Below are 24467 nucleotides of genomic sequence, written 5' to 3'. Positions count from 1 at the left end.
TTTAGATCAGACAGGCATTAGGATTGGGAATGGGGCCAATCAGCCCATTGAGTCCATGCTGGCTCTCTTTAGATCAAACTGTTGCCCTGTTCTCTCTCCGTGTCCCTGCGGATTTATTTCCCTGAAGTTCCCATCCAATTTCCTTTTGGAAACATTCCATTATCTCTGCTTCAGCCGCTCGTAGGAAGTGAGTCCCAGATATTTACCACTTCAAATGCAAACGAGGAGCAGAGAGCACAAAAGGAGGCCGTGTGACCCATTGTGCCCCTGCTGCCTCTTCAAACATTCTCAGCAACAAGGTCAAGGAAGACATGTTAAATTCTAACATGTGACTGGAGCTTTATTTTAAACATTAATGTTGGATTCACCTACATGCTTGTGGAAGCTGCATTGCTGGCAGGAATTGTCTGAACTAAGAATTTCTTCTATGAATTTGATCAGTTGGAGGGCATTATATTCTGTCACATCTGGCTCAAGAATAAGGTTGATTGCTCAGTTCGTGTAAGAAGGAAAGTTATTGGCTTGCAGCAAGTGTCTTTTCGAACCAGTATATCTTGTATTAACCTTATTCAGTTGTGGGACATGGGCGTCGCTGGCTGGCCAACATTTATTGCCCATCCCTAGATGCCCTTGTTCAGAGGGCAGTTGAGAGTCAACCACATTGTACGAACCAAATGTGTTCATTAAATATTACTTTATTTAGAACAAAGAAAGTTACAGCACAGGGACAGGCCCTTTGGCCCTCCAAGCCTGCACCGACCGCACTGCCGGATGAAATTAAAACCCCCTACCCTTCCAGGGACCATATGCCTCTATTCCCATCCTCTTCATGTATTTGTCAAGACGCCCCTTAAAAGTCACTACTGTATCCGCTTCCACTACCTCTCCCGGCAACGAGTCCCAGGCACCCACTACTCTCTGTAAAAAATCTGCCTCATACATCTCCTTTAAACGTTGCCCTTCGCACCTTAAACCTGTTCCCCCTGGTAATTGACTCTTCCACCCTGGGAAAAGGCTTCTGACTATCCACTCTGTCCATGTCCCTCATAATCTTGTAGACTTCTATCAGGTCGCCGCTCAACCTCCGTTGTTCCAGTGAGAACAAACAAAGTTTCTCCAACCTCTCCTCATAGCTAATGCCCTCCATACCAGGCAACATCCTGGTAAATCATTTCTGTACCCTCTCCAAAGCCTCCACATCCTTCTGGTAGTGTGGTGACCAGAATTAAACACTATATTCTAAGTGCAGCCTAACTAAGCTTCTATAAAGCTGCAACATGACTAAACCATTTGGGTCCAGAACGTTGTGAACATCCTTTTACTCTGGTTGTCTTTGATCCTCAAGTCATTTTCTGTTTGTTTTTAACCAAGTTCTGTTTCATTAATAAACTTTCATCAGTAAAGGTGTTTGATTGTTCTGGACTTTTCCTGCTGAGATTGATGCACTTTCGGGAAAGTGGGTGAGAGGGGTTGGCAGGCTCTTTAACAGAAAGTGAGTCCCTCTAAGGTAATTGGCAAAGGGGCCAGAGGGGGAGATGAGATTTTATTTTATTTTTTGACACAGTGAGTTGTTCTGATCTGCCTGAAAGCAGATTCAATAGAATCTTTCCAAAGGGTAAAGACTTGAAAGGGAAGAATTTGCAGGGCTGTGGGGACAGATCAGAGTGGTAGGATGAATCAGACAGTCCTTTCAAAGAGATAGCAGGGGCACGATGGGCTGAATGGACTCCTCCTGCAGCCTGTCAATCTCAGCCTCCTGCTTTTGTGCAGGTTAAAAGGGACAGATTTCATTGCAGCCTCTTCCCTGTATCTGTATTTAAAGAGACAGGTTTCTCTTTAGTTCTGAGTGACTGATATAACAATTGGTTGGAGGCCCATTTCCCAGTCAGTCCTCCAGCACCTTCCTGTCTCTCTATTAGTGCGACGCCCAGGGCAGTTTCCCAACTGGGGCGCAGGCCCCATTATTCTCAGCTAAATACTGCCCTCAGCTCCGTCACCTGGCTGTCATTGACACTAGCAACAGAGAGACAGAAAGGTGCCCCAGGCTCAAATGGGAAATCAAAACTCGGGGCTTTAAATGAACTGTTAGGATCTCTGTAACGATCAACAATTTAAAAAAAAGAATTCTAAGCCCAGTGAGTAAATTAAAGAATCACACGACAAAACTTCAAGTTTCTGGCCTTTATTCCAACAAACTGGAAGCAACAATGACTAAACACTTTTTTATAGGGAACATTGCTCTTAAACTTAAAATTAAACTTTGCCCTTTTACTCTTAACACCATTAAATATCCCACTCAACCGTTATATTTTATTCTGCCTTGGAATGTTCACACTCTTTCTCCAAAAACCAGTCCAAAGTGATTCTTTACTCCTCAAGGGTTTATTTCCATTGTTTTCCTTTTCCAGTCTGGCAACCTTTAATCCCAGAACTGTCCTTCACAGTGATGGTTCTCCTGGACATTTTCCCACTAATACAAGCAAGGCGAATCTTCCAGCCTTGTTTCACAATCCTCAGGAATCTGTGACCAACATTCGACATCGGAGCAGATGTAGGTCATTTGGCCCTTTGAGTCTGCTCCACCATTTATTTAGGTCATGGCTGATCTGTTTGTGTGGAGTTCCACATTCTCGTTCTACACCCGATATTTTTGATGCCCTTATCCAACAAGAATTGGGATAAAGGCAAAATTCTGCTGTTGTTGGAATGTGAAACAGAAACAGAAAATGCTGGACAATCTCAGCAAGTCTGACAGCATCTGCAGAGAGAGAATAGAGACAACATTTTGAGTCAGGATGACCCTTTGTCAGAGCTGAAGACAAGGAAAATCGGACATAATTTATACTGTGAGGGTCAAGAATTGGGAAGCAATCTATTAAACCTCCTCTGAACCACTTTCAATGCATTTGTATCATTTCTTAAATAGGAGACAAAGCTGCACCCAGTATTCAAGATGCAGTCTCCGTAATGCCCTGTATAACTGAAGCATAGTAAGAAGTTAAATGGGATTATATTCATTGGAGTTTAGGAGGTTGAGGGGAGATCTGATAGAGACTTACAAGATAATGAACGGCTTAGATAGGATGGACGTAGGGAAGTTGTTTCCATTAGCAGGGGAGACTAGGACGCGGGGGCACAGCCTTAGAATAAAAGGGAGTCACTTTAGAACAGAGATGAGGAGACATTTCTTCAGCCAGAGAGTGGTAGGTCTGTGGAATTCATTGCCACAGAGGGCTGTGGAGGCCGAGACGTTGAGCGTCTTCAAGACAGAAATTGATAAATTCTTGATTTCTCGAGGAATTAAGGGCTATGGGGAGAGAGCGGGTAAATGGAGTTGAAATCAACCATGATTGAATGGTGGAGTGGACTCGATGGGCCGAATGGCCTTACTTCCGCTCCTGTGTCTTATGGTCTTATGGTCTTAAACAACACAGGTTAAAGTCCAACAGGTTTATCTGGTAGCAAATAAACCTGTTGGACTTTAACCTGGTGTTGTTAAACTTCTTAATGTGTTCACCCCAGTCCAACGTCGGCATCTCCACATCATAACTAAAGCAGAACATCTTTACTCCTGTGTTCAATTTCTCTCATAATAAAGGATAGCATTCCATTTGTAAGAACTTTGATTTATTTGAACTAAGATTTATGGGGGTTCTCTTGTTTACAATAACCTCCCTCATCATAAATCACACCAGGTTCCAGTGACTTAACCAAATGGCAAGAAAGAACACTTTAAATCGTGAATTCAGAAAGTTTATTAATCATTAAAAATGTAACAAGTCAGAAAGATAAAACAGAGTGTTGATTAACAGTTAATAGAGAAAGAATAGAAAAATGTTGAAAGCCCATCTTAGCCAATTCCCATAAATCTTCAATTATAAACTAAAATAGACATGAGTTTTCAGATGATTTGAAAAGAAATGAATTGTCTGCTGAAAGGGTTAACTTTTCTTCAGAACCTAAAGGGATGGGGAGTGAGCAGAAAAAAATTGGCACACAATAATACCACTTTACACAAGTAAAAAAATCAAAACAAACTCGATTGTAAACTTCAGCTCTTCATTTTTTTGTTATATTCCATAACCTAATTATTTTAATTTGATCAGTTTTTTTAGGGATAGATAACTTCTGTTCTTTATAAACTGCTTCACTCATTTTGTTGATTCTACATGGGCTTTGAGAATCAGAACCCAGACTTTATCATCCTTATCCTTTTTCCCCTTTTGCCACCACTCCCTCTGTTTTGCAGGAAGGTCGTAGGGATTCCAATCAGAACTAATCATTTTATCATAAAAGTGAAATACTGCGGATGCTGGAATCTGAAACAAAAACAGAAAATGCTGGAAAATCTCAGCAGGTCTGACAGTATCTGTGGAGAGAGAATAGAGTCAATGTTTAAAGTATGGATGACACTTCATAAGAGCGGTTATGAAGTGTCATCCAGACTCGAAACGTTGGCTGTATTCTCTAATAATTTTATCGATACGTTTCTTGTTCTTAGTTTCCAATTAGCAGGTAAGAGACCTGTCCAGTCCTCACTCGAGCTCTGATTTTTTCACTGGCCATGCTTGAGTCAGTTTATAACCATTAGAATCTACTCAGAAGTCTGCTTTTCAGTCCAGTGCTATTTGGAGTATACCGTTACTTCACCGACTAACGGGTCACAAGTCCCTCAAAGTTCTTATCACAAATTTGGGATAAAATAATTTAAACAATGCCTGAGAACGCTTTTTAACTTCTTAACCAACTATCTGCCACTGTTTGTTGATTGGTCAGACCTACTCTTCACAGATTCAGGAATCTCAGCCACTGAACACCAGCCGGTCCTGGAATAAGTTTAATTCTAACTCATTCTGAGTAAATATTCTCACCAGGTCCTCTGTTGGGCACTAAGCAGCTTTAATGGTCCGTGATTGCAGAAACTGAGCAGTCACAGGAATGTGGTCAAGATAGTCCAGTCCCATAATGCCTCACATTCAATCTGCAGTCCTTCAATTATAACAGAATATGTGGCTGTCTGTAGCTGCCTTGGCCACGATCAGCGCCAACACTGCCTTCCTGAACTGTTACAATGCCTGAGGTGTCAGTAGGCCCACAGTGCTGTTAGGGAGGGATTTCCAGCTACATATTCCAGACTTTCACTGGACTGTAGATGGATACCAGATTGACATATTCCATTCAACCACTCCCAAGGTGAGTTATTCCAATTCCTTTATTGTCCAGGACAATATATTCACAATATCATTAAAACAGGAATTAAACATTCCCATTTGGTTTCAGGTTCTAACATATTCTGTTAGTTTGTTCTTTATTGTCAATGTCAGGCTGGGGTTGTTTCCCTTGGAGCAAAGGAGGTTGAGGGGAGATTTGATAGAGGTGGACAAGATTCTGACAGGTTTAGATAAGGTGGACAAAGAAAAGCTGTTCCCATTAGCTGAAGGGACAAGGACAAGGGGGACACAGATTTAAAGTTTCAGGTCAGAGATGTAGGGAGGGATGTGAGGAAGAAAATGTTGATGCAGCGAATGGTAATGACCTGAAACTCACTGCCTACGAGGGTGGAGGAAGTGGAGACAATAAACAATTACAAAGGGAATTGGATGGGCATTGGGGGAGTTTCAAACAGAAATGCTGACTAAATATCTCTGAACTTCCTCACACCCGGTCACTCTGTGATCCTTGTGAAATTTGAAACCAGGTATTCACAACAAGACTCAAAGAGCATCAGCCCACTGGAGGGAAAGTTGTGAGACCGGCCAGTCCAGCAGAAAGAAACCCTCTGACCCTCCCCATTGACCAACTGTGAGAATGAACAAAATGCAGTCCTGGATGTAACTGAGAGCAGAAACAATAACAGCAGAATCCAACCCCTGTGAACTTGTTGGTGCCTCAGCAGCCGTGATGAAATTCTGAACACTTTTTATACACTGAGCAGGTGGACAGTTTCTCCCCAGTGTAACTTCACTGATGTCTCAACAGGTGGGGTAACTGAGTGAATTCCTTCCCACACTCAGAGCAGGTGAATGGTCTCTCCCCATGTGAATTCGCTGGTGTCTCTGCAGGTTGGATAACTGACTGAAACCCTTCCCACACTGAGAGCAAGTAAATGGCCTCTCCTCAGTGTGAACTCGCTGGTGTCTCCGCAGGTGGGATGACTGAGTGAATCTCTTCCCACACTGAGAGCAGGTGAACGGCCTCTCTCCAGTGTGAATGTGCTGGTGTTTCTGCTGGGTGGATAACTGACTGAAACTCTTCCCACACTGAGAGCAGGTAAATGGTCTCTCCCCAGTGTGAACTCGCTGGTGTCTCCGCAGGACGGATGACCGAGTGAATGTCTTCCCACACTGAGAGCAGGTGAATGGCCTCTCCCCGGTGTGAACGTGTTGGTGTGTCCGCAGGTCGGATGACCGAGTGAATCCCTTCCCACACTGAGAGCAGGCGAATGGCCTCTCCCCGGTGTGAATGTGCTGATGTGTCCACTGGTCGGATGACCGAGTGAATCTCTTCCCACAACGAGAGCAGATGAATGGCCTCTCCCCGGTGTGAACTCGCTGGTGTGTCTGCAGGTTGGAAAACTGACTGAACCCCTTCCCACACCGAGAGCAGATAAACAGCCTCTCCCCAGTGTGAATTCGCTGGTGTCTCTGCAAAGTGGATAACACAATGAATCCCTTTCCACACTGAGAGCAGGTGAACGGCCTCTCTCCAGTGTGAACTCGCTGGTGTGACTGCAGCCTGCGAATCCCTCCCCACACTGAAATCAGATGAATGGCCTCTCCCCAGTGTGGCTGCGCCGATGAGCATCCAGCAGAGAGGGATATCTGTATCTCTTCCCACAGTCCGCACATTTCCATGGTTTCTCCATGGTGCAGGTGTCCTTGCCTCTCCCTTGGGTGGACAATCAGTTGACGCCTTGTCCACACACAGAACACGGGTACAGTCTCTCCCTGCTGTGAATGGTGTGATATTTATTCAGGCTGTGTAACTGGTTAAAGCTCTGTAGTCAGTGCACTGGAACACACTCACTCGGCTGTGGCAGTGTGTTGCTGCTTTTCCACTCACTGATGGCCGAAGTCTTTTCAAATCGCAGTGGAAGCTTTAACCTGAAGCTCAGTGGCCAACTTCCGCATTGAGACGTCACAATGGAGCGCTGCCGGAATCAGCCAATAGGAATTACTCGGCTCCGCAGTGACGTGTCGGGGTTCCATGGCGCAGGCCCGGCTCGCGGACCCGGGAGCCCCGCCCCCACCCATTGTTCTCCCTCCCCCTGCACCTCCTCCAGCCACGGTTTCCAGGCAACCGGCTGGCGGCTCCGGCCAGAGCGAGAAGCCGCTCGGTGATCTCCCCCTCCCCCCTCTCTCTACGGCGGCTGCTGCTCCAAAAAGAGATCGAGAGCGGACCGCTGGCGGCAGCCGCACTGCGCCTGCTCCGGACAGCTGGGCTCAGCAGCGCTCTCTGCGCCTGCTCCGGACAGCTCGGCTCAGCAGCGCTCTCTGCGCCTGCTCCGGACAGCTCGGCTCAGCAGCGCTCTCTGCGCCTGCTCCGGACAGCTCGGCTCAGCAGTGCTCTCTGCGCCTGCGCGCTGGGCTGCCATCTGAGGGAGTGGGGGAGGGGACTTTGCAAAATCTCTTCCCATCAAATTCTTCCAAGTCCCGCAGTTTGATTTGAAACAGAACAGCTTCTGTTTGTAGCTTCACCACAGACTCAAACTTCACACACAGACTCAAACTTCACACACAGACTCAAACTTCACCACAGACTCAAACTTCACACGACAGACTCAAACTTCACCACAGACTCAAACTTCACACACAGACTCAAACTTCACACACAGACTCCAACCTCATCCTCTGGACAACATCTGTGAGGAAAACACTTTCTTTCTCCCCCTGGGAAATACAGAGACAGAGAAATTCTCTGGAACTGGAATTAGAGACAAATATGGTGAGGGGGAAATGTTTGTGATTTTGTGGAACCTGTTTTATTGTCTGAGATATTTAAAGACAAATTTATCCTGTCCATTTAAATACTGTTTGTCTGTCAATGCATGATTCATTGATGTTGATTTTAATTTGATTATTGCAAGATTTATTAGAAGGTGAAATCTTTCCCTTTGTTTATTCCATTGGGTTTGTCTGGGAATTTGTTAATTTTAAGGTTATTGTACTCATAAGGATCATAACAACATTGATACATCTAGAGTTATTATAAGAACATAAGAACTAGGAGCAGGAGTGGGCCATCTGGCCCCTCGAGCCTGCTCCGCCATTCAATAAGATCATGGCTGATTTTTTTGTGGACTCAGCTCCACTTACCTGCCCGCTCCCCATAACCCTTATTCCTTTACTGTTCAAAAATGTATCTATCCTTGCCTTAAACACATTCAATGAGGTAGCCTCAACTGCTTCACTGGGCAGGGACTTACACAGATTCACAACCTTTGTGTGAAGAAGTTCCTCCTCAACTCAGTTGAGTTATAGAAGATCAGCCCTCATTCTTCGAAACTTTGAGAGAATAGAGGCCCAGTCTCCTCCGAGGAAACTTCCACCCTTCCAGGGATTTGTCGAATGAACCCTTGCTCCACTCCCTCTATTGCAAGTGTATCCTTCCTTTAGTAAGGAGCCAAAAGCTCCACACAATACTCCAGGTAATGCAGGGAGAGTGTGGGACAGTTATTTACAGCTTTCGGGGAACAAGATAGAAATTAACAACTGCCAATTGTAGATTCTATCCTTAACTGACAGTGATGAAATTTATAACCTCTTTTACAGGATCTTCAAAGGGGGAGGATTTGCAGACACAAAATTCAAATCAAACATCAAGTGAAGAATTGACATAGTCACTCGATTATCAGGATCTGAATATCATTAGCCTTTGAATCAAGAAGGAGAAATGTCTTTTTGTTCTGTTTGCTTCAGAAAGTTTTAAACATCAGTGTGACTGGAAAAGCAGCAAGACACAAACATCTGGTAAGACTGTTCCAGTGACAGTTACATAGTTTGAAAGACCATCACCATTTACACCAGGAAGAGATTGTACAGACGCTTTGTGTGGCCACCTCGGCTGAACAACAAACCTGGAGACAGGGACACCCGCACCATGGAGAAACCGTGGAAATGTGGGGATTGTGGGAAGGGATTCAAATCCCCGTCTCAGCTGGAAATTCATCGACGCAGTCACACTGGGAGAGGAGGTTCACCTGCTGTGATTATGGTAAGGGATTCACTCATTCATCCCACCTGCTGAGACACCAGCGGGTTCACACCAAGGAGAGGCCGTTCACCTGCTCCGAGTGTGGGAAGACCTTCACTACTTCATCTGATCTGCTGACACACCAGCGAATTCACACTGGGGAAAGGCCATTCACTTGCTCTGAGTGTGAGATGCGATTCAGTCGGTTATCTCACTTCTAAAACTAAACTGCAGCTTAGAACTGAAAATGAAAGAACTTCTGTTACCTGACCTGCAACCAATATTTTATCTGAAATCCCAAAGTAAAAACAAACAACCTCGATATAAGCCACTTAAGGAGCAAATAAAGGACTCTTTGTAGACAAGCTGGTGCCACAATGTATAAAAAGTTGAAAAGGTTCATTTACAACAGCAGGATCATGATTTTGAGAGAAAAAAATTTGTAAAGAAACACTAATGTCACACGATCGTACGATATTACCAGATTAGAAATAATAATAAATGTACATTATTGCAGAACCGTACATGTCTAATCTTGCCATATGACAACACTGAACATATCTCTAACCTATATTAATTTACAGTCCCCTTAAATGTCAGATATTTTCTGGGGAAACCAGCCCTTTAATTGTGAACATTAGGAAAGAGACCATCTTTTCAGCCAGACAAATAAATGTGTCAAGCTGAGGGAGCAAAGGATGTCAATGTCTTTAACAGAGAGAGAGAGACCTGGGCCAACCTTTCCAGAGTCTGCAGCCTCCCTGGATTCACTTCCTTTCCCTTCAGTTGCTGCAAGTCCCCAATTTCCCCCAGAATGAGAAAAGAAATGGAAAGGGGGAGAAAAAGTGTTTTACTCACAGATGTTGGAACAGGAGGAAGTTTGAGTCTGTCTGATGCCCCATCTTCATTCACACAAAAACCCATGCTCTGATTGGCTGGGAGACCTGTGGCCTTCCGGTCCTCCAATTCTTCTCATTGGCCAGAGCTGGTGAGGGGCGGTGAATCAAACATGCGCATGTGCGGACTTGGGGGAATGCGCATGTGTAGGGCGGGGCCCGGGACAAAGCCGGCGCACTGACCATTGTCTGTCCGGGTCTTCCAGCCTTTCCCATTGGACAACAGCTCAGCACAACTGGAGGGCAAAGTCCCGCCCACCCCCACGTGGGGCTCCGCCCCTCATTGTCTGTCTGCGGGGGATTGACCAATGGGAACTCTGGAAGACCGGAAGGATTCTGCTCTGGTCGCTGCCTCTCACAAGCTCTGACCAATGGGCATTCTGGAGGACCGCAAGGACTCTGGTCCTCCAGCCAATCAAAGCTCCTCCATTGTCTGAATGCGGAAGTGCACAATGAGCTTGTTCAGCTGCTCACTCCAGCCCAGCAAAACTAACTGCTGCTCTCTCTCTGAATGAAGATTGAGCTTCAGACAGACTCAAACTTCCTCCTGTCTCTCCAACATCTGTGAGTAAAACACTTTCTTTTCTCCCCCCTTCCATTCCTTTTTTCATTCTGGGGGGGAAACTGTTGACTTGCAGCAACTGATCACGAGAAATAGACGCAGGAGTGGCCACCAGGCCCTTCATGGCTGATCTATGCCGGCTTCAACTCCTTTTGTGTGCCTTTTCCCATAGCCATCTATTCCTCGATCTATCAACTATTTATCCACCTCCACTTTAAATACTTATCATGGTCTAGCCTCCACCTGTGGGGGAGAGAATTCCAGAGATTCACCACCCTCTGGGGGAAGAAATTTCTGTGCAACTCAGTTTTAAATGACCGACCATTTAGCTTGTTCAAGACTTTAGCACTTGTAAAAATATCTCACCATCTATCCTGTCAAGCCCTCTCAGGATCTTATGTTTCAATAAAGTCACCTCTTTGTCTTCAAAGCTTCAAGGAATACAGACCTAGACAATTTATTCTCTCTTGATAGGACAACCCTCTCACCCAGGAATTTGCCTGGTGAATCTCCTTTGGACCACATCCAATGTTACTGTATCCTTGTTTAAGTAAGAAGATCAAAACTACGCAGTATTCCAGGTGAGGCCTCACCAACACAACCCCCCCCCCCCTGTTTTTAAACTCCAACCCCTTTGCAATAAAGGTCAAAATTCCATTTTTCTTCTTACCAACTGTGGGACCTGCCTGCGAGCTTTTTGTGATTCATGTGCAAGAACATCTAGATCCCTCTGTACTTCACTCACCTGCAGCGCCGCTCCATGTAGGTAATCTCCCTTTTGATTTCTCCTACTGAAATACATGACCTCCCACTTCTCCACATTAAACTCCATTTGCCAGGTTTTTGTCACCCAATCTATCTATATCCCACTGCAGAATCAAAATATCCTCATCACAACATGTCCTTCCGCCTATCTTCGTATCAGTTGGAAACCTTACATTCTGTTCTTTCCTCCAGGTCATTAATTGAATAATGAACAATTGCAGGCGAAGAACTGATCCCTGTGGTACTCCACTAGTTACATCTTTCCACTCTGAAAATGACTAATTTATTCCAACTCTCTGTTTTCTATGTGACGGCCAGTTTTCAATCCATGCTAATACACTTCCACCAATTCCATGGACCTTTACTTTACAGGCCAGTCTCTTATGCAGCGCCTTGTCAAATGCCTTTTGGAAATCATAGAATCATGGAATCCCTAGAGTGCAGAAGGAGACCATTTGGCCCATCGAGTCTGCACTGACTCTCCGACAGAACATCTTTCCCAGGCCCTATCCCCATGACCCCACATTTTTACCCCATTAATCCCCCTAATCCACATCTATTGGGACACAAAGGGGCAAGTTAGCATGGCCATTCAAGCTAACCCACACATCATTGGGGAGAGCCTGGAGCACTCGGAGGAAACCCACGCAGACACAGGGAGAATGTGCACACAGACTCACCCAAGGCCGCAATTGAATCCGGGTCCCTGGTGCTGTGATGCAATAGTGGTAAACACTGTGCCACCCTATCTAAATACACTACATCTACAGATTGCTCTCAATCTACACTCCCCTATTACATTCTCAAAGAATTCAAGCGAATTTGTCAAACATGATTTATGTTTCATAAAAGAATCTTGATGAGGTTTGATTATATTCAGCTTTCCTAAATTATTAGCTCTTTCCTCTTTGATTATTGACTCCAGTATCTTGCCAACAACAGATGTGAAATTAACAAGGTTAAATTAACCCTGCCTTCTGCCTTTCTCCCTTTTTGCACAAGGTAGTCACATTGGCTGTTTTCCAATCTTCAATATCCTCCCAAAATTTAGCGAGCTACGAAAAATTACAACCAAAGCGTCCACTATCTCTTCAGCAAACTCCATTAAAAGCCGAGCGTGCAGTTCATTGGGTCCTGGTGACTTGTCCATCCTTCGCCACTGAAGGGAAAGGAAGGGAGTCCAGTCTGTACATTCCACTCATTTAGTCCAGTCAGATAGACATATATCTGTCTGGCAGCCTGCATGGAGATTTCCAGCTCTCTGTGTCCAGGACAGGAAGCAGTGAGCATGGATCTGTCAATCAGCTTCAATCAGCACTTTCAGGAGAATTGGGAGGGTGAATATTAGATACAGCAGAGTGAGAATGGAGGGAGAGTGTGTGGGATGGAGATTGACAGCTTTTGGGGAATGAGAGAGAAAGAATGTTCTACTGAAATTGTCAGTTCTTAATTTCTATCCTGTCCTGATACTGATTATTTTTGTAAACTCGTTTTGCAGGACATCAGAAGAGGAGTATTTACAGATAGAAATCGAAATCCAAACTACACATCATGATCTGACAGAGTCACTCGATTCATCGGGACCTGAATATTAGCAGCCTTTGAATCTGGAAGGAGAAATGTTTCTCTGTTCTTTCTCTTCAGAACGCTTTAAACATCAGTGTGCCTGGAAAAGCTCCAGGATGCACACACACCCGAGAGAGTCTACTCCAGTGCACTGACTGTGGAAAGAGCTTTAACCAGTAACACAGCCTGAAAATACATCGCAGCATTCACAGCGGGGAGAGACTGTACCCGTGTTCTGTGTGAGATTTAACTGATTGTTTAACCTGGAGAGTCACAGGGACACCCGCACCATGGAGAAACCGTGGAAATGTGGAGACTGTGGGAAGGGATTCAGGCACCCATTTCAGCTGGAAATTCATCAACGCAGTCACACTGGGGAGAGGCCGTTCACCTGCTCTGTGTGTGGGAAAGGATTCAGTCAGTTATCCCACCTACTGAGTCACAATCTCACTCACAGCAATGAGAGACTCTTTAAATGCTCTGATTGTGGAAGTGGTTTCAAAAGCTCTCGGAATCTGATGTCCCACCAGCGCATTCACACTGGGGAGAGACCGTTCAGCTGCTCTCAGTGTGCAAAGGGATTCATTCAGTTATCCCACCTGTTGAGACACAAAGTCACTCACAGCAATGAGAGACCCTTTAAATGCTCTGACTGTGGGAGCGGATTCAAAAGCTCTCGGGAACTCGTGTTCCACCAGCGCATTCACAGTGAGGAGAGACCGTTCAGCTGCTCTCACTGCTCAAAGAGATTTAGAACATCATCCAGCCTGCGGAGACACCAGCGAGTTCACACTGGGGAGAGACCGTTCACCTGCTCTGTGTGTGAGAAGGGATTCACCCAGTCATCCCACCTGCACAGACACCAGCGACTTCACACTGAAGACAGGCCGTTCACCTGCTCTCAGTGTGAGAAGGGATTTACTGACTCATCCAGCCTGCGGACACACCAGCGAGTTCACACTGGGGAGAGACCGTTCACCTGCTCTCTGTGTGGGAAGGGATTCATAGTTTCATCCCAGCTGCTGAGACACCAACAAGTTCACGAGTGATTCCAGGGGTTGAATTCTGCTGTTATTGTTTCTGCTCTCAATTACATCCAGGACTGCATTTTGTTCATTCTCACAGTTGGTCAATGGGGAGGGACGAGGGTTTCTTTCTGCGGGACTGGCCGGTCTCACGACTTTGCCTCCAGTGGCTGGTGCTCGGAACTTCAGAGATATTTAGTCAGCATTTCTGTTTGAAAACCCCAAATCCCCACCAAATTTCCTTTGTAATTGTTTATTGTCTCCACTTCCGCCACCCTCGTAGGCAGCCAGTTCCAGCCCATTACCATTCACTGCATCAAAATATTCTTCCTCACGTTCCCCTCCCTCGCATCTCTGACCCAAAACCTTCAATCTGTGTCCCCCTTGTCCTTGTCCCATCAGCAGATGGGAACAGCTTTCCTTTGTCCACCTTATCGAAACCTATCAGAATCGTGTCAGGAATGTAAAGCTGGAAATCCCTCCCTAACAGCACTGTGGGTGAACTTACACCTCAGGCATTGTAACAGTTCAGGAAGGCAGTGTTGGGGTTGACCACGGCCGAGGCAGCTACAGACAGCCACATATTCTGTTATAATTGAAGGACAGCAGATTGAATGTGAGGCATTATGGGACTGGACTATCTTGACCACATTCCTGTGACTGCTCAGTTTCTGCAATCACGGACCATTAAAGCTGCTTAACAGGGCCCCAACAGAGGACCTGGTGAGAATATTTACTCAGAATGAGTTAGAATTAAACTTATTCCAGGATCGGCAGGTGTTCAGCGGCTGAGATACTTGAATCTGTGAAACGTGGGTCTGATCAATCAACAAACGATGATAGGTAGTTGGTTAAGAAGCATTCTCAGGCATTATTTAAATTATTTTATCATAAATTTGTGACCCGATAGTCGGTGAAGTGACGGTATACTCCAAGTAGCACTGGATTGAAAAGCAGACCTCTGAGAGTAGATTCTAATGGTTATAATCCTATCCAAGCATGGCCAGTGAAAAATCAGAGCTCGAGTGGGGACTGGACAGGTCTCTTACCTGCCATTTGGAAACTAAGAACAAGAAACTTATCGATAAAATGATTAGAGAATAGAGCCAATCTTTCGAATCTGAATGACACTTCAGAAGAGCTCTTATAAAGGGTCATCCAGACTCGAAACATTGGCTCTATTCTCTCTCCACAGATGCTGTCAGACCTGCTGAGATTTTCCAGCATTTTCTGTTTTTGTTTCAGATTCCAGCATCCGCAGTATTTAACTTTTATGATAAAATGATTAGTTCTGATTGGAATCCCCACGACCCTCCCGCAAAACAGAGGGAGTGGTGGTAAAGGGAGAAAAAGGATAAGGATGATAAAGTCTGGGTCCTGATTCTCCGAGCCCATGTAGAATAAACAAAATGAGTGAAGCAGTTTATAAAGAACAGAAGTTACCCATCCCCAACAAAAACTGATCAAATTAAAATAATTAGGTTGAGGAATATAACAAAAAAAAGATGAAGTTTAGAAAAGTTTGTTTTGTTGTTACCACACTGTATTCACCTCAATGTTTGTGGAATCTGTGCAGCGAGCAGGAATTGTTTAAATTAAGAATTTCTTCTTTGATTTTGATCAGCGAGAGGACATTATATTCTGTGAAATCTGCCTCAAGAATAAGGCTGATTGTTCAGTCTGAGGGTGAAAGAAAGATACAGGGGTCGATCTTACCGGCTCGACTCGCCGCTCGATTAGACTGGTGAGCCAGGAAGATAGCGTGCGAGACTAAAGGATTGCTCTCTTCCCGGGCCGTGTTTTGCCGGCTTCATTCCCAGAAAGGGAGTGAAGGTTATTTGCACAGAGTTGCCTACATTACAATGTGATTGGTGGGTTCAGCATGGCTGCTTCCCCCCCTCGCTGGCAAGACGTCACATCGGCGAGAATCACTACTGGTCTTCACCAGCGGGGAACAGGTGCTTGGGCCACACTGGGTGTGTTGTGTGGGGGGGGGGCTGTGTGTGTGGGATCGGAGGCCATTGAAGCCACCATGGTGGTCAGGGGCAGTGCCCATTGAGCAATGCCACATTCAGTACCCTCCTAGCACCCTGGCAGTGCCCAGTTGAGCACCATAAGTGTACCATGGGCAGTGCCAAGGGGATGGGTGGGGGTGGGGCTTAGTGGAGGGGTATTTATAATGACTGGGGGCTTATGCAAGGAGGGTGGATGCCAAGGGGGGAGCTTTGCATGGGGGAGGGTGATCGCGGGGGAGGGTGATCGCGGGGGGGGGTGAATCTCTGCCAAGGGGAGTGGATGTGCACAGGGGGGCGTTCAGGAATTGGCCACGGAGGGGGCATCATGGTGATTGACTAAGCAGTGACCCTTAATTGAGTAACAATTAATAAATCAGTCGTTATAGTAAAAGACTGAGTTTTTATTTGCTGTTAAAATGTAAAAGCTTAATTGTTGTGTATGTAACAAATGTGCAATGAAGATAAATTTTTAAAGTTTATTTATTTGTGTCACAAGTAGGCTCACATTAACACTGCAATTAAGTTACTGTGAAAATCCCCCAGTCGCCACACTCCAGCGCCTGTTCGGGTTACACTGAGGGAGAATTTAGCATGGCCAATGCACCCTAACCAGCACGTCTTTCAGACTGGGTATGGATACAGGAGCAGCTGGAGGAAACCCAGGCAAACACGGGGAGAACATGCAGACACCACATGGACAGTGACCCAAGCTGGGAATCGAACCCGGGTCCCTGGCACTGTGAGGCAGCAGTGCTAACCACTGTGTTACCGTGCTGCCAAGTCGGCCATTTGGCCCGTCAAGCCCGCTTGCCATTCATTTTGGTCATGGCTGATCATCGAATTCAATATCCTGATTCCCCCCGCCCCCGTACCCCCCCTCCCATACCCCTCGATCCCTTTAGCCCCAAGAGCTATATCTAATTTCTTCTTGAAATCACAATGTTTTGGCCTCAACTACTTTCTGTGGGAGTGAATTCCACACATTCACCACTCTCTGGGTGAAGAAATTTCTCCTCATAGCATCTACAGTATAATGTGGATAAATGTGAGGTTATCTACTTTGATAGCAATAATAGGAAGACAGATTATCACCTGAATGGGTGTAAATTGGGAGAGGTGGATACTCAGCGAGACCATGGAATCCTCGTGCATCAGTCGCTGAAAGCCCGCAGGTTCAGCAGACAGTAAAGAAGGCAAATGGTATGTTGGCCTTCATAGCGAGAGGATTTGAGTACAGGGATAGGGATGTTTTGCTGCAATTGTATAGGGCGTTGTTGAGGCCACGCCTGGAGTATTGTGTGCAGTTCTGGTGTCCTTATCTGAGGAAGAATGTCCTTGCTATAGCGGGAGAGCAGCCAAGGTTTACCAGCTGATTCCTGGGAATGGCAGGTCTGTCATATGAGGAGAGAGTAAGTCAGTTAGGATTGTATTCACTGGAGTTTAAAAGAATGAGAGGGGATCTCATAGAAACTTATAAAATTCTAACAGGTGAGATTCAGAAAGAATGTTCCCAATGGTGGTGGAGTGTAGGTTAGGGGGATTGGCGATGTTAAATTGCCCTTTAGTATCAGGAACAGGAGTAGGTCCCAATCAGCCCCTTCTTCAGCCTGTTACACAGTAATAGGGCGGGGCGGGGGGGCACATTCAGCCCCTTCTCCAGCCTGTTACACAGGAACAGGAGGAGGCCCCATTCAGCCCCTTCTCCAGCCTGTTACACAGGAACAGGAGGAGGCCCCATTCAGCCCCTTCTCCAGCCTGTTACACAGGAACAGGAGGAGGCCATTCAGCCCCTTCTCCAGCCTGTTACACAGGAACAGGAGGCAGCCATTCAGTCCCTTCTCCGGCCCGTTTCCTGCATTCGGTGAGCTTGGAGTTGATTGTAACTAATTCCATACGCCACCTTCGCCCCACGTCCATGGATACCAATCTCTCCGTTGCAAGACTTAAGATTAATAATTGACCCAGCATCAGTTGCTCTTGTGCGTCCAAGCATTTCCCAATTTTTCTCCCGTTAGGTCTAGTTCGAACACTTAGGCTCTGTCCACGCCTGTCCAACCTTCAGTCACCAAATAGCAGAGATAACACCCTCTATCTAACCCTAATCAGTTCCCCTGAAGCTTGTAAACTTTAATCAACACTTACCCTTCTCCATTCCAGCGAATACAACCCCAGTTTCTGCAATCTCTCCTTTGCCCGTAAGAAATAGGAGCAGAGGCCATTCAGCCCTTCCAGCCTGCTGCCCCCTCGAATTAGCTCATGGCCCATCTGAATGCTCGCTAACTCTACTTTCCAGCCTTCTCGCCGCAACCTTGAATTCCCCCAACCAATTAAGGGACAATTTAGCATGGCCAATCCCCCTAACCCACACATCTTTGGACACTAAGGGGCAGTTTAGCATAGCCAATCCACCTAAACTACACATCTTTGGACACGAAGGGACAATTTATCATGGCCAATCCCCTAACCCACACATCTTTAGACAGTAAGGGACAATTTAGCATAGCCAATCCCCCTAACCCACACATCTTTGGACATTAAGAGGCAATTTACCATGGCCAATCTACCTAACCTGCATATCTTTGGACACTAAGGGACAATTTACCATGGCGTATATTTCTTGCCCGGTGTAGATTCAGAACCATTGTCAGGAAAATGCTCATTTTAAAAAAATAACCTGGCTGTGTGGGGAAATGGCAGCAGCCAATTTGCGAACAGCACCATCCAATAAAATGCCAAATGAACATTTTGGTGATATTTTTAACAATGTGTTTGCGGACGCGGCATCAGTGGCCAGGCCCAGTGTTTATCGCCCATCCCCAATTGCCCCTCGAGATGGTGGTGGGAGAACCACCCTTCTCGAACCCACTGCAGTCCCTGTGTGGTGTGGGTAACACCCACAGTGCCATTAGGGAGGGAGTTCCAGGGTTTGTACCCCAGCCACAGTGAAGGAACGGCTGATATATTTCCAAGTCGGGACAGTGAGTGGGGCTCAGAGGGGGAACTTGCAGGTGGGTGGTGTTCTCCATGTGTCTGCTACCTCTTGTCCTTCTAGACAGTCAAGGTGGCAGGTTTGGAAGGTGTTGACTCCAGGACATTGCGGCAATCTCTTCCCCACACAGACTCTTTTTCCAATCGCAGCCGTGGGATCACCGTCCCTTGCAAGACTCGCTCCCCCTCCAACAGTACAAACACTTCCTTGGCACTGGATCGAACGGTCAACTTGAGGAGGCCACCTTCCAACTTCAAGGCATGTGTGAGAGACCCATGGAGCCAGCAGAGGCAGAGATGTTTGTGTGCACACACACACACACACACACACACACACTCACAAAAATCACTCTCTCACACTCGCTCTCTCTTTCACACACACAGACACACACTGAGGCAATCGCAAAGGTTTACAAAAGATCCTTTTATTGCCAAAAAACCCGTCATCATTCTCAGCTAAGCCAGGCAGTCTCGAGTGTCAGTGCCCACACACACAGCGCGACCGGTGCAGATGTGGGGGGGTGAAGGATAGCAGTTGTGGAGAGAGAGTTGGGCTGGGGGAGAGGAAAGAAAGAGTCTGGCGGGGGCAACCAGGGAAGGCCATTCACGTTCTATCCCTGCGTTGGTTTCTGCATCCCACTCCCCAGCCCGGGGGTACTCCTCCATGGGAAGCCAGCGTCGGGTGACCCTCTAGGTCCAGTCAAGACTGCGGTGGCTGCTTTGTGAGGGTCACGTCAGGGGAGGGAGGGACGGGTTGGGGGCGGGGGGGGGTGAGGGCAAGGGCTTGACTGGAGCTATCCACCAAGAGGGTACGCCCACCTCCAAGACGCCCTGAGGAGTTGACACCACCAGGTGGAGGGCAAACACAGGAGGTCGATCGGACAGAGATAGCGAGCAAGCAAACACGCATAGTGGACTGCTGCAATGATTGTTCCACCTGCCGTTGCAGCTGTACAAGGTACCGGTGAGGCCACACCTGGAGCACTGTGTACAGGTTTGGTCTCCTTACTTGAGAAAGGATATACTGGCACTGGAGGGGGTGCAGAGGAGATTCACGAGGTTGATTCCAGAGTTGAGAGGGTTGGCTTATGAGGAGAGACTGAGTAGACTGGGGCTATACTCATTGGAATTCAGAAGAATGAGGGGAGATCTTATAGAAACATATAAGATTATGAAGGGAATAGATAAGATAGAAGCGGGAAAGTTGTTTCCACTGGCGGGTGAAACTAGAAGTAGGGGGCATGGCCTCAAAATAAGGGGAAGCAGATTTAGGACTGAGTTGTGGAGGAACGTCTTCACACAAAGGGTTGTGAATCTGTGGAATTCCCTGCCCAGTGAAGCAGTTGAGGCTCCCTCATTGAATGTTTTTAAGGCAAGGATAAAGTGTTGAACAGTAAAGGAATTAAGGGTTATGGTGAGCGGGTGGGTAAGTGGAGCTAAGGCCACAAACAGATCAGCCATGATCTTATTGAATGGTGGAGCAGGCTCGAGGGGCCAGATGGCCTACTCCTGCTCCTAGTTATGTTCTTATGTCCCCCCCTGCCACTTTCCCCAACACCATCGCCAGTGTGGATCGGGTGAAGTTAGGGGCGGGGGGAGTGGATGGGATTCGACTCTACCGGAGTTGGGTAGTGGGGGGGTTTAGTTACCCAATCAAAATTTCTCTGCCTAGTATCATGTCCAATCACTGAAGGTGAGAGTGGGAGAAAGTTAAAGGAGATGTGAGGCACAAGTTTTTTTTTTTTTACACAGTGGTAGGTGTCTGGAACGCGCTGCCAGGGGTGGTAGTGGAGGCAGATACGATAGGGGCGTTTAAGAGGTTTTTAGATCAGCACATGAATATGAACACGAACAGTTAATGTGGTTCAGCTATTTAGGAAGGGTTGGAGGATAAACCAGGGAACTATAACCTTATAGCACCTTAGTTAGGCCGCACTTGGAATATAACATTCAATTCTGGTCGCCACACTATCAGAAGGATGTGGAGGCTTTAGAGAGAGTACAAAAAAGATTTACCAGGATGTTGCCTGGTGTGGAGGGCATTGGCTATGAGGAGAGGTTGGAGAAACTTGCTTTGTTCTCACTGGAACGACGGAGGTTGAGGGGGGACCTGATAGAAGTCTACAAGATTATGAGGGGCATGGACAGAGTGGGTAGTCAGAAGCTTTTTCCCAGGGTGGAAGAGTCAATTACTAGGGGGAACAGGTTTAAGGTGTGAGGGGCAAGGTTTAAAGGAGATGTATGAGGCAGTTTTTTTTACACAGAGTAGTGGGTGCCTGGAACCCGCTGCCGGGGGAGGTAGTGACTTTTAAGGGGCGTCTTGACAAATACATGAATAGGATAGGAATAGAGGGATATGGTCCCAGTAGGGTATGGGGTGTTAGTTCAGACAGGCAGTATGGTTGGTGCAGGCTTGGAGGGCCCGTTCCTGTGCTGTAATTTTCTTTGTTGTTTTGTATAGACCAGTGAGTCTCACGTCAATGGTAGGGAAATTATTGGAGGAAATTCTGAAGGAGAGCATCCATTTGGAGAGGCAAAGCTTGATCAGGGATAGTCAGCATGGCTTGGTCAGAGGGAGGTCATGCCTAACAAATGCGATTGAAATTTTTGAAGTGACGACCAGGTGTGTAGATGACGGTAATGCAGTTGATGCAGTTTATATGGATTTCAGCAAATCCTTTGACAAGGTCCCACATGGGAGGCTTGTAAAGAAGGTAACTGCACATGGGATACAGGGTAATCTGATAAAGTGGATTCAAAAGTGACTCAGTTGTAGGAGACAGAGGGTGATGACTGAAGGCTGCTTTAGTGACTGGAATGATGTGGAGATGCCGGCGTTGGACTGGGGTAAACACAGTAAGAAGTTTAACAACACCAGGTTAAAGTCCAACAGGTTTATTTGGTAGCAAAAGCCACACAAGCTTTCGGAGCTCCAAGCCCCTTCTTCAGGTGAGTGGGAATTCTGTTCACAAACAGAGCTTATAAAGACAAGTTCTGCACACACGAGGACGGCCTTAACCGGGATATTGGGTTCATGTCACACTATTTGTAACTCCCACAGTTGCCTGGGCCTGCAGAGTTTCACTGGCTGTCTTGTCTGGAGACAATACACATCTTTTTAGCCTGTCTTGATGCTCTCTCCACTCACGTTGTTTTGTTTCTTAAAGACTTGATTAGTTGTAAGTATTCGCATTCCAACCATTATTCATGTAAATTGAGTCTGTGTCTTTATAAGCTCTGTTTGTGAACAGAATTCCCACTCACCTGAAGAAGGGGCTTGGAGCTCCGAAAGCTTGTGTGGCTTTTGCTACCAAATAAACCTGTTGGACTTTAACCTGGTGTTGTTCAACTTCTTTTAGTGACTGGAAGCCAGTATCCAGTGGTGTATCATAAGAACATAAGAAATAGGAGCAGGAGTAGGCCATCTAGCCCCTTGAGCCTGCCCCGCCATTCAATAAGATCATGGCTGATCTGACGTGGATCAGTACCACTTACCCGCCTGATCCCCATAACCCTTAATTCCCTTACCGATCAGGAATCCATCCATCCGCGCTTTAAACATATTCAGCGAGGTAGCCTCCACCACCTCAGTGGGCAGAGAATTCCAGAGATTCACCACCCTCTGGGAGAAGAAGTTCCTCCTCAACTCTGTCTTAAACCGACCCCCCTTTATTTTGAGGCTGTGTCCTCTAGTTTTAACTTCCTTACTAAGTGGAAAGAATCTCTCCGCCTCCACCCTATCCAGCCCCCGCATTATCTTATAAGTCTCCATAAGATCCCCCCTCATCCTTCTAAACTCCAACGAGTACAAACCCAATCTCCTCAGCCTCTCCTCATAATCCAAACCCCTCATCTCCGGTATCAACCTGGTGAACCTTCTCTGCACTCCCTGTATCACAGGGATCTGTGTTGGGCCCCCTATTATTCGTCATTTATATAAATGACATTGATGACTATGGAGGGGAGGGGGGGTAGGATTAGTAAGTTTACGGATGACACAGATTGGCTAACAGTTTGGTTAAGATTGGTTAACAGTGAGGTTGAGTGTCTTGGGCTACAAAATGATATAGACAGAATGGTCAAATGGGCAGATAAGTGGCAAATGGAATTTAACCCTGAAAAGTGTGAGGTGATGCACTTTGGAAGGAGTAAGTTGACAAGAAAGTACTCAATGAATGGTAGGACACCAGGCAGTTCTGAGGAGCAAAGAGACCTTGTCGTGTTTGTCCACAGATCTCTGAAGCTGGAAGGGCATGTTGGTAGGGTGGTGAAAAAGACATGGGACACTTACCTTTATCTTTCAAGGCATGGATTACAAAAGCAGTGAGGTCATGATGGAGTTGTATCGTTGTAGGAGGCCACAGCTGGAGTATTGAGTGCAGTTCTGGTCACCACATTATAGGATGTGAATGCACTGGAGGGGGTGCAGAGGAGATTCACCAGGATGCTGCCTGGGATGGAATAATTAAGTTATGAAGAGAGGTTGGATCGGCTTCAGTTGCTTTCATTGGAGCAGAGAAGACTGAGGGACGACCTGATTGAGGTATTCAAGATTAGGAGGGGAATGGACAGAGAGGATAAGGAGCAGCTGTTCCCCTGAGTTGAAGGGTCAGTCACGAGGGGAGAAAGGTTCAAGGTGAGAGGCAGGAGGTTTCGAGCGGATGTGAGGAAAAACATTTTTACTCAGAGGGCAGTGAGGGTCTGGAATGCGCTGCCTGGGAGGGTGGTGGAGGTGGGTTGCCTCACACCCTTTAAAAAGTATCTGGATGAGCACTTGGCACATCACAACATTCAGGGCTGCGGGCCAAGTGCTGGCAGATGGGATTAGGTGGGAGTTCAGGTGTTTCTAATGTGTTGGTGCAGACTCGATGGGCCAAAGGGCCTCTTCTCAATCATTGAATCCCTACAGTGCAGAAGGAGACCATTCAGCCCATTGAGTCTGTACTGACCACAATCCCACCCGGGCCCTATTCCCGTAACCCCACGTATTTACTCTGCTAATCCCCCTGACACTAAGGGGCAATTTAGCATGGCCAATCCACCTAACCGGCACATCTTTGGACTGTGGGAGGAAACCAGAGCACCCAGAGGAAACTCACGCAGAAATGGGGAGAATGTGCAGACTCCGCACAGACAGTGACCCAAGCCAGGAATCGAACCTGGGTCCCTGGCGCTGTGAGACAGCAGCGCTAACCACTGTTAGCTATGAAGAGAGGTTGGATTAACTTGGTTTGTTCTCACTGGGACGACAGAACTTGAGGGGGCGACCTGATAGAGGATTATGAGGGGCATGGACAGAGTGGATAGTCAGATGCTCTTTCCTAGGGCAGAAAAGTCAAGTACTCCCACACTCCAAAGATGTGCAGGTTAAGTGGATTGGCCATGCTAAATTGTCCCCGAGTATCCAAAGATGTGTAGGTTAGGTGGATTGGCCGTGATAAATTGCCCCTTAGTCTCA

The 24467-nt window shown here is 46.6% G+C and overlaps 2 protein-coding genes across 2 annotated transcripts in view; one reads left to right on the top strand and one right to left on the bottom strand.

Annotated features, from left to right (window-relative positions):
• Positions 1–24467, bottom strand: part of LOC144480811 (uncharacterized) — a 992083-nt gene that overhangs the window by 885430 nt on the left and 82186 nt on the right. The gene's annotated exons all lie outside the window — the stretch shown is intronic.
• The window catches only part of LOC144480924 (uncharacterized), a 196312-nt gene that overhangs the window by 105776 nt on the left and 66069 nt on the right, over positions 1–24467 (top strand). The window lies entirely within an intron of this gene.

Source organism: Mustelus asterias, chromosome 30 (assembly GCF_964213995.1).
Source record: "Mustelus asterias chromosome 30, sMusAst1.hap1.1, whole genome shotgun sequence".
NCBI lineage: Eukaryota > Metazoa > Chordata > Chondrichthyes > Carcharhiniformes > Triakidae > Mustelus > Mustelus asterias.
Note: the sequence above shows the minus strand (reverse complement) of the source record. Positions and strands in the feature narration are given on the sequence as shown.